Here is a 12,808-nt window from a genome sequence, read left to right as displayed (position 1 = left end):
GTGAATTTACTCATGGAAATAACCGTACAAGTTCCTAGGACTCTTTCATGAAAACTCAATATTGACGAAGCCACAAAAGTTATTTTTCTATATTTTTTTCCAGTTAAGCGATTTTTTTAAGTTTTTGCACTTATTATACTAAATTATAATAAAAGACATGTATCTAACGAAAAATTATTAAAATTTGAAAACCTTGTTGGCCTCTATTCATAAGAAAATTGTTTATTTTTTCTTTAAATTATTATTTAATAAAGAAAGTATACCAAAAAGTTTTCCTGTTATCATTTGATAAAACGAAGTGCTTCTGGTATCCTTAAAAACGGTTTAAATTGAACATAAAAGAAGCTTTTATGATGCAGTGGTTTAATTTTTTGGAAAACTGCAAACAAAAAAGTTCTAACCAATTTTCTGCCCAATAGGGGTCACTTAAGCCTATTAACATGTTAGTTTGTTACCGATAATAAATGTAAATCGCATTGCCGGGAAAATAATTTGTGGTAAACGTTCATTTAAAAAGAAAACTTTGAGGTTATGTAACCTCATTAATACTAAAGTGTCATAGGAATTAGTACAATTATTTTTTAGAGTAGGAATGCCCCCTGAATTATTTGCAATTTATCTTGTAGATTTTAATATTGAATATTTTCTATAATTTTGATTGTACTCCTTTCAAATAGTTATTTCCATGTGCCTGAAAACGTGAGTTGATTGGCTGCTTTGACACAAATTCTGTACCTTTCAAGAACATAGTAGCTCTTCACGTTTTCCAAGAAATAATAAAAGATTATTATAAAAAAAATGCAGTCATTCAATTTAGAACTTGATCATTTATAACCATCCTCGTGAAAATTACTGTCGATTGCGAACAGATTCATAGGGCATTCCAAATATCGCTAAGGCAATCTAACTGCAAATACAGGGTGATTCACAACTTATCCAAAAACAATTGGGAATACATGCAGCATGAGAAATGGAGTCAATATCGTAAAAAAGATTTTTATAAAATCCTTATAGTTTCCGAGAAAAAAATTATTGAAGTTGTATTGTAGTACGTTCAACCATTATATAGCTGGACAACTGTTGTCTCTAGTGTCATTCGCAATACGCGTAACAACCACTTAGCCTCAGCGACTCCGAATGCTGAAATCCCTTTTTACAATCGTCGTTAGGATAGTGTTTACAATAGTTTTTTAGTAGTTAGTGTCAAAAATGGCTTGTGTGTATAGCAATTCGTTTTAATTTATGGTGAAGCAAGTCAACATTTGTGTTATGGTGAAGCAAGACAACATTTGTGTTAGTTCGTAGAAACTGAGTAAGACAGACCCAAATGTGTTTACACGTCGGTGGACAAAATTTTAAACAGTTGTTGTAACATCAGGTATGTCAAATTATTTTATTATTTAAAACCACAAATTAATTTATCTTCTCCAAATTTTTCTATCATTTCCTTAAAAAAATTTCCTTTGTCCCATTTCGTTTTGTAACTTCCTCTGTTCTTCCTAGAATTTTCATATCAACTCAATTGTTAGTACCCACGACTTGTTTTCATTCAATGATGCTGGGATGAATACAGTTTTATAAATGTTGGTCTTGAAGAATGGTTAATTTTTTTTCGTTCATGAAAATTGACTTTAGTAACTGATATTATATTAATCGTCTTAATTCTATTATTCAGTCTGGCACTTTATTGAACATAAATTGTGCAGGTGTTAGTACTTCATTCAGTTTGGTCAATATAAGATCAAATATCATTATCGTAATTATTTTTCTGTCACTAAACAAATCCAAGTTTTAAAATTTTCTACTGAGAACAATTATCTTTATATATTCGAATATTTTTTTTTAATACAACCTCATAGAACAACCAAGGGCAACCTTTTAATTGAATGATATGAAGCCGCTTAAGGTTCTTTTTAGAAAAATGTTTATTTCTTGATTAATTTAGTTCTTGCAGTTAGAACTAATCAGTGATATTAAACAAAATTAATTTAAACTACCTTTTACGTTCTTAGAATCAGACTTGATGAGTTTCGTAAGATGTAAATGAGTGAAAAGACTGCAAACAGTATAAATATTTAAAAAAAAAGAAAAAAAGATCAGACACTTGTCTGAGGCTAATTGGGCTGGACGTTAAAATTCCATTCATAAGTCACGTCCTCTTATTCCAATCGCAATTAAACAATTGATGCAGATTACAGCCACTAAACTGACTTTAATTAAAAAAAAAACGTATACGTTAATTTAACCCAAGTCAAAGTTGAACAGAGGCGGCCTGTGCACAAACGAAGCTCAAACTCATCAAATCGACAACGTATCTTTTATGTACGCCCTCGCCGTTATTTAGGATGCTCGATTGGGCCATTGTCTGCTTGCGGCGAGTGTCCCAGACCGTAGCTTAGGCCCCTAACCCTCAATTCCAGTTATTTACCGTGGCACGGCGACTGCAAGTTCTCACAGCTCGGGCATAGCCGGGTCTCTGGGGAAATGAGAGAAACGCCGGTGGGTTTGGGAAGGGATTACCTATTTTATATTTTACGCCACCAAAACGGGGAAGTGTTACTTAATACGGCGTAAAAAGTAACTAAATACTGTTCAAACGTAAACAAATATTTTTCAGTGAGTTGATATCTCTAACAAAGCGGGGATATATTTTTCCTGAGAATACCTCTGAGAAAAATCAGGATGAATAAAATCAGATAAATAGAGTCTAATCAAATATTTTAAATAAATTTACATTTCCTTAATTGAAAGATCTGCTAAATGCGTCACCACTGAACGAATTATAAAATCTGGTTCTGTTACTTTGTACGACTTCATCATGCGTTGGATCAAAGCTCAGAGAGCCTTCAGCATACAAAAACGTATCATCCGAATAATTTTTGAACAAGGTGTCGAATTACTTTTAGGAAACGTAAAATACTAACACTTATATCAATCTACATACACAAATTATTTGGACATATTCACGTCATTAAAAACAAACTAAAGTTGCGTTCCAATTCTACTCATAACAGACAAATATTTGTACACTGATAAGCATTCTACCACTAACACTATCAAAATCTCTTACCTGTGCTTTTAGTTGATTGTATAATATGCTGCCCAAATGTATTAAGGATATACCTATGCTAAAATGGGGAAATTTTTACTCTTAATTGAACTATAACTATGTTTGTTGTTCCTGTGTATATCATTTGATAATGGTATTTCACCTAAATGAGAAGTTTTAAGATGTATATTGACCCATTCCACCCGATCTAATTGACATCGAGGTATCAATAGAATTTATCTATCTATCCAATTTTGGACCTGTTCTTTATGGTCTATTGTTTCATTCGCACATTACATTATATTATATTTCTGTTGCTCTATTTCTGAATATATACTCTCGGTCTCTGTCATATAACTCAATTCTGTGTAGGTGTCCCGCTCAGGCCATAATATCCCAACGATAGCAGCCCTTCAGTTTCCTGCCTTGATGGCTATTTGATGAAACTCTTCCGATATTAATGCTTATATAAATTGGTTCAGTATCTCTTATGTCGATTATTGACTCGTTCCCTTATTTGACCCAGGGTACAGTTACTGACCCTGTGATATCTGATACCGAGCCGTTATAAGAAGTTAATGAAATCTTTCATAAAAATTAGCTTAGATATTGAAGCTTGGTTTCTGGCTTCCTATCATGAATAAACAATTTCTGGGCTGGTTGTCACGTCATAGGTTTAGTCTTCTTGATGTTTGAAGAGACATATCGCTGTTTTCTTTAGAAGAAAATCGGAAATTAGAGATTAAATCCTCTGCTGGTTCATGAATTTTGTTGAGTCGTCTCCAAATTTCAGGTAGTTCGATTGTTCTGGATTGCTGATATTAGATAGAACTATCACGTATGCCTTGTATTCTACAACTGTTGACTTTTCTGCGTTGTTGTCAAGATAATTCCAATTGAGGCAAGGGGTTAGAACTACCCGAAATTGCTGAAAAAGTCTCAGTAGCAAAAGCCAAGGAGCAGAACGATACGGACCAGTGACTAAAAATCATGCTCCAAAGTGCCATGAACCAGTACAAATATAAGTACCTACCAACCAGTGGACTTAATTTTCAGTGTCAGAGTTTCTTCTGAACAGGAGAACGATATGTGAAGAAGCCTAGAAACTAAAGACTTGCGCGTGAACTGTTTCGGCGTATTGCTACACTCAGTTCAGTAAAGGAAAGCAGGAAATCTGGTAAATCTTACTAATTAGGGGACAATTAAATCTGTCTGTCGCACTAAATCAAACTGTCACAATCGCAAAGTCTACTTTCACCCCACGAACGCTAATAAATGACCTTCAAATGTAGGCATCGAACTGCAACCCTTATAGTCAACGCTTTGATTTGGTTTTATGTTTTAATGATATTTCCCTGGTCTTGGAAGAATTATAATTTATGACGAATTATGTGCTTAATCTTATGTGTTTAACGATATGTTTTTTTATAATATTATTGTTTAGCCGATAGAAATATTATTATATACTATATTATATATAGTATTATACTTATTTTTTATTTTTTTACGTTTTCAGTAAATTTGTACTTAGATGAATTATTTTTTACGATTTAGACTAATTCACTCTATTCAAAAGACAGTGCTATATACGCATTATCGCGAAATCACTCTTGCAGGACTATATTTCTTAAAATACAGTATCTACGATAAAGCAAGTTAAAAAAATGTTGGGTTTGTTAAAGGACACCACAGTTCACATACCTCGGTGCCGGTAAGTCCCTTGACATTTAATTAGAATAGTTTTTGTAAACAGTTAATATCACGATATAACTTTAGAAATATCTAATACGTTAGCATATATGACAGTTTATGTTTAAAATGTTACTTACCCAAGGATCCTATACGCACAGTACTGTGGTAATAACAAAGCAATAATATTGATTTGTTAAAGTTAAATATAAATAAATTGTGGGAAAATTATTATTCTTGACAGTTGCATGCATTTATCAAATAAATGAAGTTGCTTGTTGCCGCGCTATGATAAATAAATTATCGTAATTAACCTCTACTTATTAGCACCCTCTACGTCCCTGATCAAGTGGTCCATAGACCACAAAGAACACGTCCTTACCCATTCTCGTTAATAACCATAGCGTAAATAAATTACATCAACGACACTTCATCCCCTTTTGAAAATAAATATAGTTTAAAGGACTATTCGACATATGCAACTTTTTTAGCCAGTTTTATTATAATCAGCAATTAGCTGTAGCAACTTTTTCTGTTGGGAATATAATCAGCTTAGTTTAAATAGGAAGAACGTAAAGTAATGGGTATAAGGAATATTGGCCCCAGCTTAGAAATATTCTGTAAAGGGTACATTGCCACACATTGTTGGTTTCGTATTACAGCTATTCCAAGAACCAGCTTATAGAGTTTAATTCAATACCCAGAAATTAATTATATACTTCTTACTAAGGTTACAAAGTCGCTACCTACTACGTGTTTCAGTTTATTAGTACAATACTTAGTTGAAAAACCAAATTTCAAAATCAAATTGTTATAAAAAGAAAATAACCACTCTGTCATTGTTACCGACGACTATGGTGTTTTCCAGTGTTCTTTGTGTACTTTGACAAAGCCATAAATGAACTCCATTAACTTCAACTACCCCCCATTATAAAGTTTATTTTAAGTAAGTGTTGAAACTGATTAAATGTGATCACAAGCTGTCGTTGTCGAGAACATATCTCAATTAATAAGGGTACGCAAAAACAATATACAACACTAGATCGTTTTGGTATGATAAATACATATATCCAGGAGCACATGTATCATAAGGTTATCATCAACAGACTTAGGTATAACATTTTACCGCCCTAGAATAACTTTATGTCAAAAAATATCATGAAATACTAAATGAGATTGTTATATTTAATCTCAACGTTACAGCTATTAAAAAATATTTATGTTAAAAGTTTTCTAGGAGTTCATTATATTGTATCGCAGAATTCAAAATAACGTACAGCAAGATGAGTTTTTTCAATGTTATAACAATTTTGCTTCATGTTTTTGCACAAAAAGTTTGAAAATTAACTAAATCAATAGTTGCCACGTATCAATTTCCCTTTGTGACTGAAACTTTACCATTGTCATCAATCCATTTACCGTAACTCCATTGTATTAACGAATACTGTCAATTAGTTTATGGTAAAAGTGAACAGATGCCGGCGCTATGCCCGGTTAATTGGTAATAATTAAATTGTTGTTAATCCACTTACTCTAATTGAAGTTATTGCCCGTCCGTTTCTAAAGAGAGCAGTAAGCAAGCTCCCTGGCTACTGTATACTTAAAACGACACACATATCTCACCAACTGAAGATCATCCGGATAACGTTAGAGAAATGGTGACGCGAATATCTCAGATCTTATCGGGCTCTTCGTAATGCCGTTTATGTATGCACTCAGTTTTCCATATTTCTACGCGGCTACGAACACATCTACTCACATAAATTTTCCATAAATTAATTTTGTCCCCTGTAATGAGAATGGATAGCTTCAAGTTTTTAATAAACCATGGCTTTATTTATTGAGGAAGTACATAAATAACCCCAACAGACGTTTATGGTTGTGTGACCAGATAAATAAAAACGAGCATACCAATCATTAAATGTTCAGTGGGATTTAATTTTCCGCATAATTATTTCTGTTTTCGTTCAATGTGATATTAATCTTAACAGAAATAAGACGAAAGATTTACAGACAAAATATATGAGCTTACCTCCTATTTTATAGTGTTTTGATATTAGATAACAATTTAGAATTTAAAGATTAGCATTTATAGAAATTTATAAATTGAAAAAAAATAATATAGGTATTTGGAACTATCCGAATCAAGCTTCTAGATTGCTGCCTATAAACATACAGGTTTATTCTTACATATACATAGGTGGCACTTTAAGTCACTTTAAGGAGAAACGTTCCTATGAACTCATGTCGCAAACCACTTAGTTTTCGAGATGCAGGGTTTTGATAACGTCTTAATGTTTTTGAGAAATATCACATCTATCCAACCATCTCGAAAGATGACGTAGAATAATGATATCTGTTAATTTTTACACAATTGTATTAACCAGTAGCGGATATACTGGGGGACACAGCCACTAAATACTCCAGATTTTTTATTCCACCAAATATTTAATTGGTCCATTGGTCTAGAAAAGCCAATAATTGTTCAATTTTAATTTACGAGTCATTTTCCAGTTATTGTTACATCCTGAACAAACTAATTAGTATGGTGGGCTGGTTGTCATGCTGCCGGTTTAGATTTCTTGACGATTCGAGAGATATATCACTCTTTCTTAGAAGAAATTCTGACATTGGAAATTAGGTCCGCTGGCTGGTATTTATATTTGGTGTCTGCACTGGTGCAGATCGTTTCTGCCTTTGAGCTGTTTTCAAATTCTAGTCAGTTTTAACCTCACGTCACGATATAAGTTATCTCTATTCTTCGGGATTTCAATTGCTTCCTTTTAGAGTACGTGGCACTTTGTGATACATAGTATTTAACCTCGTTCTGACGTGTCCTCTCGTTGGTTCAATCTATATTTTTGGAGTAGGTTCTTGGAGATTCTGGAGCTTCTTGCAGGTCGTCTTAGGCTGTCTCTCCCTTCCTTAAAGTGTTCTAAGTATATCCTTGTATATGTATAAAGCAGCTTTTCCCTTGTATTTAGGTATTCTTCTAAAAGCTTCCCAGTATTTCTGTTTTTCGTATATCCGTTTCCTCTAACAGTAAATCGTAGAAGTTATTATTTACTTAGATCGTAGGTAGTATAGTTTGTTCAAAAGATGCAGCTTGCAGGTAATACGTGCTCGAACTAGTAAGTTGACAATATCTTGTTTCTGGTTTGGATGGTGATCAAACTCAGAACGCAGATACTTGTGAGGGTTGCCTTTCTGTAAATGTCTATGTCGTCTGGTTTTCTCTTAACAATGCATCTAGGAATGACAGGATACCATTTTGATCCGCCTTCATAGTGAACCTGAGGTCCGGGTATATTTGTTGGTAGTTCAGGAACCTTTCTACGTGTTGCTACATTCATGGGGCCCAATAAGGAATGTATCGTCAACATATCTGAATCCATACTTCGTCTTATTTTTGTTGAATCCAAGGCTTTTTTCTCGAAGCTTTCGTGTAGATATTTGCCAGACCTGGGCACAATAGAAACCTATAGCTGCTCCTTCATAAAGCTGGTCCAACTGATGTACAGATTTTCCAAGTCTACTAAATTCTCATCCTTCCTCGATGAATCTTCTATTAAGTTCTTCCAGAGCGTCTTCAATTAATACTTTAAACAATAATGTCACGTCAAAACTCAGTACGATATCATTTAGATTTAGTTGGATACCCTTGATCTTGTCAATAAAAGGGTTTTAACGTGGTGTTCCGTCTTCCCCACAAAGTATTTTATTTGGTGTAACCCGTTTCAGACAAAGGAATGAGTGGTTGATCCAACTGAATTCACTGCTAATCGGTGTCGGTACGTGGACATAGGCAATAAAGTTGGTGCATTATTGAATATCCCTATGTAGTTCCTTATGAGTATTAGATGTTCGAATCACAGACGCCATTTCCTTCTTCTATCTTATACATATGATACTGTACGTTCTTCACTTTGGATGTTTGAATTTTGTGTTATTCACGATGGCAGTTACATTTCCTTTGTAGAGAAGGAGCATGGTAATTCCAAAATTTTCTTCAGTTCACTGATAGTTTGGTCCACTTTTCTAGACAGATCAAACATGTGACATCCATGGAATGGTGAATCAAGTGAAGAACAACCACAGAGCATGCGGCTACAGTACGTAAATGAAAATCAAAGGAGAATCACTTACCTTTTGCTAAAGGGATTGTATAAAATGCGTTTATAATTCTCATTGAGAGTATTAAGTCCAAAAAAATTTAAATTATTGAAGAAACGACCAAATTGGTACATACTGAAAACCGTATGAAAAATGGTGAATATTTGAAAGTAAAACATGGAGTTACCAGTACTGGATAATTTACTCAGAAAACTTAAGTAGATAACAGGAAAATTACTAGGAAGAGATTTACTATTAACACTGCTGATAATACTGAGAGTAAGACTGAACTAAATGTATAACCTTTTATGTTTATTATTCCCATTAATTATGATTTATTAAAAAATTATTGATATTTAAGAACGTGTTATTATCTGTTTTATAATTATCTTCAAAATAAACCCAGTTTGTGCCCTTGTACTTCAGAAACTTGAAAATTTGGATCAGAAGCAATAAAAATTCAACATAAGAAAAATTGACAACCTTTCCAATTATTTATTTTGAAATAAATTGTAAGGTATTTTTCTTAGAAGAACAAGTAAAATTGTATAGATAAAAATAATCAACGGGCTCCTCACAGAAGCAGATATAAGTTCTAAATTATTTTCGACCAAATCATTAAGCGCTTTCTTATTATGTCTGACTTAAGTCGATAAACCGTTAATGCCGGACTTATGAATTAATTTTGGATCACGGTTATCTGATATCATTCACCAAAACTACTTTCAAAATCATAATAAAAGGTGGCCAGCATCATTAAACTTAGTTGTAGCCGAACAGGTATACTTAAACATAACAAAAATATTATCGTGTAATACCACTGGTGTAAGTAGATAAATGCATCGGTGTTGGATTCAATTAGATTAGAAAGGCGTTATTGTACGCCTAAATATTAATATCTAAATTAACGTGTCCCAAAAACTAATGGGCCTAGAACTTGAACATGATTTATTTACAGCTCCATTGTCACCGTTGTCACTTCGTGTTAAAAGTACGTGGGTTTTAATTACTGTGTCGTCCCAGTTTTTTTTACGTAAACATGTTCGATGACAGTTTAAATAGCTATTATTATCAACTGGCCAATGCTACTGATCAATTTCATTAAAATATATTGTGTGTAAAACACTATTTGATTGATGTGTTAAAACGACGATGTTTTCATGTCTGTCAGTTTATCCATTGGTAGGTGGAAGAAGAACTAATGTTTTATTTAGGACTATGGAATCAATAAAACAGTTCTACAAATTTCTTACATTTTAACAGCAGTTCAGCAAAGCAATTAAGTCTAGACAAGAAAGTCATGTTTACTAAAGAGGATATATTAAACATAGCGTTGTCTTAGTAGTTCCATTAAATTTTTTATATTGGTGAAATCTGAAATTTGTGACGTTGTTAGAAAATAAGCTCGATCTCCACATTTAAAAAAGTATTGTTATTTATTTTTTACAACAGATAGTCTGGACCATAGTAAATATGACGGTACACAGGTTTTTGCCTAATGACGTTATAGGAAACAACTTCCCAGCGGACTACAGAACCTCCCAGCATTGAATTTTCACAATATTCAAAAAATAGCTGAAAACATTCGTCAGCCGAATTACCAGTTTCTAACTTCTGATCAATGTGCTGTGGGCGAGAGGAAACAATCTAGCTATCTGGGGCCCGCTTATCAAGTTAATAGAACAAACTCTTATGAGAGAATGACGTCACCCTTGCCATTTCTTTTTTCAAGTAAACTTTGCAAGTAAATTTTTACGTCACTTTCTCATAGGGGTTCGTTTCATAAAGTGAGTGACAATTGAGCCTCAGGATGATTGTCTACCGACTTGTTTTGAGTATGTGCAAGATATAACCTACAAAATGTATCTAAACTGCATCTACTACTCACAATCAGTGGCTACTGGTAACCTACCTAGTGTGTCACTAATCATACTCTAAAGTACCTATAAATTAGAGGGTTAATCTCTGTCAATAAGTACAAAACAATGTAACTTTGTAGGTTAGAACTCATCTACACTCAAAACAAGTTGGTAAATAGACATCCAAAGGGTTTTGTTGGTGGTTTCACCTACAGCGTACTGAAGAAATTTAATAAATTCGAAACCGGTATATGTTTGGTTTCGAATAATCTATTTTCTAGATATTGCGCGTGTAATTCAATGCTGAAAATAAAACTGTTATATTTAAGTTTATATCAATTTGGGTCAATAACATTTCTTAGGTAAAACTAAATTTATAAAATCAGCCCCTTGACTGACCCTTTTTTGGTGGTTATTTATTTAAAAAATATTCCTTTCAGTGTCACAGAAACACCCAAAAATAGTAAGATGTTAAATTATGCTGCTTGGGAAAGTGTTCGGTTTTTTTAATACTAAGTCATAGATAAATCAAAGATTAATCATTAGATATAAAACTGACAATAATTAGTTTTTTCTGGAGGCATAGCTACTACTTATTGAGATTTTTTTATAAGAATTTTGCAAAATTTTAATACTGATTCTTATTGCAAAGCACCTTCTGTCGAAACGAGCAAAAAATATATTTGTATGTATTTGTTAATATGATCTTTGAGACATATTAATTTATTAATAGACAATTTTGTTACAATAGTTGTTTCCAAGGCACTGCTGATTGAAGTAGTATTAAATTAATTATTGTAAAACACTTACATCAATCCTACAAAAGTAAAACAATTGGTTTCTCAAGCTTCAGACAAATTACAATAAAATGGAATTTAATCTCAAATTTATTCAGTCCAGTAGGCTCGGTAATCCGGTTCTTAAAGATTAATGCGATATTTTGTCGAGGACTCTTAACCCTCAAAAGTACCACTTTAGAAAACCAATTTGTCAGTCTATTTAGTTAAGAATGGGGTTGCGTCAGAAAAAACGTTCGTGTCTGTTAAAATTAGTAATCCTAAGACATTTTCCATCTCATACGTCAATAGAAGCCGGGGTGAATACTGAGCCTAAGTGTTCTAATTTGATAGGTATATAATTAGCTTCGGTAGGAACGTAGTAATCATTACTAAAGTGTATGGTCTAGATAACATTCTTGTTTGGATCGTTAAGAAACCAATGACAATGCATTAAATATTTTCAAAATTAGATTCATGAAACTTATGTATTTTCAACTCAATTTTATCAACACATGCTTGAAGATAACTTTGAAGAAATAGTTGAATCCACTAGAACACTTCTCTTTTCAGAACATTAAAAGCCATTAAAGTGGATTAAAAAATGTAATATGTTAACATCTAATAAAATTTGTTTGTTGTTATTCCGTTTTAGCACTAGGAAAGGAACTGAGCTATCGGGAACGTCTCTCATATTTAAGATAACCATTATTCTAATTACAGCTCAGTAGCAAACGTCACGCATGCTTTGAATAAGTTGTCAATTAGCGTTGACATTCATTACAGAAGTTTTAAAACTGTATTTGCAATTACAAAGTCTAGTCTAGTTTTTACTTATAGGCGTAGTATAATGTGTGCGTGTATTAATTTTAATATAAATCAAGGAAATTATCTGGATCCTAATGACTATTTGAAAAAACAAGCCCCTAACTAATCATTAATGGATATGTCTTGACAGAACCTTTATTTGCACAGAATTTCGCATAAGTATTTATTTAATTATTGTTAATGGGAATTTTAATATTAAACTGCGGCGCCTTAACGACAGTAATTAATTCAGATAAATGTTCAATTAATATGTATCAGCGTATATATTTCATATAAACAACAAAAACCGCTGCCATTCTGTTATTTCCTTTAGTTGAAAGAAAGTTATAATAAAATGACAGTTGTTGATCAGACTACACAACGTTCTTACCCTTGTTGTTCAATAAAGCTTACCGGTAAATTCTTATTTTTGTATTATAATGTCTTCGGAAAAAGTGTACCAATTATTTCCTAGTGCATATTCGAAGGGAAAGAAAATAATGATTCTTCCTTGA

The sequence above is a fragment of the Anoplophora glabripennis genome, unplaced genomic scaffold, assembly GCF_000390285.2.
Source record: "Anoplophora glabripennis isolate ALB-LARVAE unplaced genomic scaffold, Agla_2.0 scaffold485, whole genome shotgun sequence".
Classification (NCBI taxonomy): Eukaryota; Metazoa; Arthropoda; class Insecta; order Coleoptera; family Cerambycidae; genus Anoplophora; species Anoplophora glabripennis.
This window is presented reverse-complemented; position numbering follows the sequence as displayed.